Source organism: Macrobrachium nipponense, chromosome 12 (assembly GCF_015104395.2).
Source record: "Macrobrachium nipponense isolate FS-2020 chromosome 12, ASM1510439v2, whole genome shotgun sequence".
Taxonomy (NCBI): domain Eukaryota; kingdom Metazoa; phylum Arthropoda; class Malacostraca; order Decapoda; family Palaemonidae; genus Macrobrachium; species Macrobrachium nipponense.
The window spans coordinates 99,548,793-99,552,533 of NC_087205.1; the positions used below are offsets into that span (position 1 = coordinate 99,548,793).

The 3,741-nt window shown below is 33.2% G+C and overlaps 1 protein-coding gene across 1 annotated transcript in view; it reads right to left on the reverse strand.

The window, feature by feature from the left end:
• LOC135224699 (uncharacterized) overlaps positions 1 to 3,741 on the reverse strand; it is a 100,832-nt gene that overhangs the window by 64,937 nt on the left and 32,154 nt on the right. The gene's annotated exons all lie outside the window — the stretch shown is intronic.

The following is a 3,741-nucleotide window of genomic DNA, read 5'->3' on the forward strand; positions in this document are numbered from 1 at the left end:
TATATATATATATATATATATATATATATATATATATATATATATATACGTATATTGTAATTTGTACACGCGCGACAATGTTATGCTCACAAGTATGGAACCACAAATGTTATTAGATATCGAAATTGCTGTACTTTGGGAGTAACTTACATCCAATGAATAGAAACTTTGCCTTTTGGTCGTACATATATATATATATATATATATATATATATATATATATATATATATATATATATAAATATATATACAGTATATATATATATATATATATATATATATATATATATATTATATAGTATCGAAATTTGTCAACAAATCATATAAACAATGGAACTGCAGATCACTTCATTGTGTTCCAACGAAACGGTCTCTCCGATATATGATATTCAGTCTTACTAGGAATATGAAGATACGTAACACTTACATTTTAAAAATTATATTTTTAACCACAGCGAGAAGCTAAACTAAGTATTCCTCTCAAAACAAACTTTCACCAAACTTTTGTCTATTTCCATCTGGCGTCGTAGCTTGTCTTGGTTTCAGAATATACCGACTTCAAGAGGATGAAATTTGATTCCAAATTTAGCCACAATTATGAAACGGATGTCGTCATTGGTCTAAACCAGAGGTTCCCATCCCTTTTGTTTTTTTGGCGATGACCCACCTAATCACGTCTTATATTCGCGAATACTTTAAGAATTTAGGAAACATACAGGCCATGAACTTGATTAAAACATTTTCGAACTGGCCCATCTTAAAAATTAATATACCCGAGTTCCCCTCAACCCGGTGGGGGTGTACGCCTCACGTTGGTCGAAACACGGATTCCAGTTGAAGAGTAGATCGTGACCCAATAAGCCAAGATAGGCTTCTTAAAAATTCTCTCGGTGAATGTAACTACGATAAATGCGATCTTTCACATAGACCCTTCTTGCATTTCTTCAGTACTGATGATGACGATGAATTATGGAATATTTTGATGTTGAACTAAACCAACACCTTTCTTAACACAGAATGCTTGAAGTTTCAAAAGAGCCGTCATGAATATTTACCTACAATAAGCAATACTACAATAAGCAATATAATAAGTATTCAAATCAGGCATGAATGTATTTAAAACTAATATTTTACTAAATCAGCCTTCAATAGTTATCAAATGTCTCATCCAAGTTGTTTTTAGACTAAAAGACGTTTATAGATGCACTATAGAGATGATTTCAATGGATAGGAAGCGAACATTTGTGGCTAATGATATGATGCACCACACGGCTTCTGTATGCTGAATGAAGCGAAATTTGAATCAGCAAAAAGCCTCTCTCTCTCTCTCTCTCTCTCTCTCTCTCTCTCTCTCTCTCTCTCTCTCTCTCTCTGATCTCATTGGTGACCTTTTCTGAACTAGGGTTTGTCAGCTATCTATCAGAGGGAGTTTAATGTATTTAAAAAGAGATGACTTAGTCAATCAAGGAGACTCTTATTAACTCGATAATAATATTCATCAGCAAATCATGGGTATCAAGGAAGATCTCCATTTGAAGTGGATTCCAAAAAAATACGGGAAACCTTTCATTAAGAAATAATGTAATTCACAATATTTTGATCACCAAGTCATTGCCTGATGAGCACCATACTCTCAGGAAACTTGATTTTAAATTCAGTGGTGCCCTGTGGGCTAGCTTCATGTGAACGGGGTTCATCTTCTGAATAATAATAATAATAATAATAATAATAATAATAATAATAATAATAATAATAATAATAATAATAATAATTAACAGCCGCAGCAGGGTTAAATATATATCTTTGTACAAGGTTAGAAGACTAGGAGAGACTTTCGGATACTGCTCCGTATCCATCTTCAGAGTAGGACTGAAGAGGGATACGGAGCAGTATCCAAAAGTCTCCCCTAGTCTTTCAACCTTGTACAAAGATATATTTTTAACACTGCTGTGGCTTTTAATTGTCGATATTATAGCCTCGTTACAGAGGTTCCTTAGTTCAATAATAATAATAATAATAATAATAATAATAATAATAATAATAATAATAATAATAATAATATAATTAATAATATTCAACTGAGGACAATTCATATTTGCCATGCAGTGAAAACTCTCATCCACTAAAGCTGGAAACTTCACCATTCATAAAACTGCATTTTAATTACTTGGAGGATATTGGAAGCCAATGAAGGTTTGCCCAAAATTTAGTAGCTTAGATTGAGGATGGTCACAACTGTTGAATTCACGCCAACCTTCTCCTCCCGACTTCATTAATACTGATAACAACAAATTATAGTAAATCTGGAGTCGAGTCCAATTATAATTGACTTTTGCACCATGCAATGATTTGTATGATTTAATTAGTAGATCAAGAGCAGGGAGTTATAATTCACTGTAGAAAGATAGACAAACGGACTCTTATTTATTCTGCTAGAATTTTCCGCAGCTCAGCAGCCAACCAATATCAAGGAGCGATTAAAAACTTGTTTACTCCTTGGAGTAGTTGGCTTAGCTATTTCTTTTTTTTTTTAAGGAAGGCAAAAGAAAAACTAGAATGGGACTGAAGACTACAAAACCCGGGGAAAACGACATCATCAAGAGAATTCTAAAGCTTTAACGTAGAGGAAACGAAACAGTTCACGAACCTTACAGTTCAGGGATTACAGACTGGAACGATGGCAGATTACAACGAATCCAGATTACAAAGATTCCTAGATTCCTAGATTCCCAGATTCATGTGGAAAGGGGACGACTAACAGCTGCTAGGAATGAAAAATTCTAAAGTTAATTTTTGTTTAAATTAATTATATTTCTGTACATTAAATTTATTCTAGAAAAACTTCAATGTATTATCAGCAAACATTCTGTTCACTGAAAGGGGAAAGATTGTAATTGGTTCCGACTTAAAAACATATTACATCGTCATCAATTCAAGTGAACTAATGAAAAAAGGGTCGGAAGGTCGGTTTGACTTCCAAATTGGCAATAGGATTTTCCGAATAGTCGTATTTCTGAAAAGCCTCATTGGCTTTCTATATCTCTCAAGAGTTTGCACCCATCTAACTTTATAAGATTTCAATATCCCTACAAATATTCAACTGTGTTTAAAGATCAGTCGTTTCTATTTTAGATACAAATTTACCGGAATGACGACCACCAGGAAAAATTAAAACTTGTAGAAAGATTTTGTAGAGAATGGTACGAAAGATGAAACAAAAACGTAATATTTCGTTGTTATTATAATTCTAGTTTTTTACCTTTTCCTTAAGACAATGACAACTACGATCTAGATATAAAAAACTGCTGGTGATATTTTGGAGTAGAATTTACATGGAAAATTTGTTTCTCATCCGCATTCGTTGATAAATAAGATTGTTATTTCCTTATTTAATCATTAAGCGTTCTTTATTTATCTCCAAGAACCTTATTGACCTAAAATTTTCGATAAGGAGTATATCTATATCTGGTTCCATCACATTAATGAAAGCAACATGTCGAAAAATAAAATGTCTGGTATGAATTGACAAAAGACAATCGCCAGATAGCGCCCAATTCTGAAAACCAAAGGCATCTAAAATGTGAAATTCCGAATTGCAAACTGACCTGTGACCTCGAAAAATAGGGCAAGGTCATATTTCGAGAAAGTGACCGTAAGTTCCAACGGTCCTACTTACCAAATTGCACGAAAATCTAAGGAAATGGCATTAGCGATTCCACCAATAACAGTACCACATGTCCT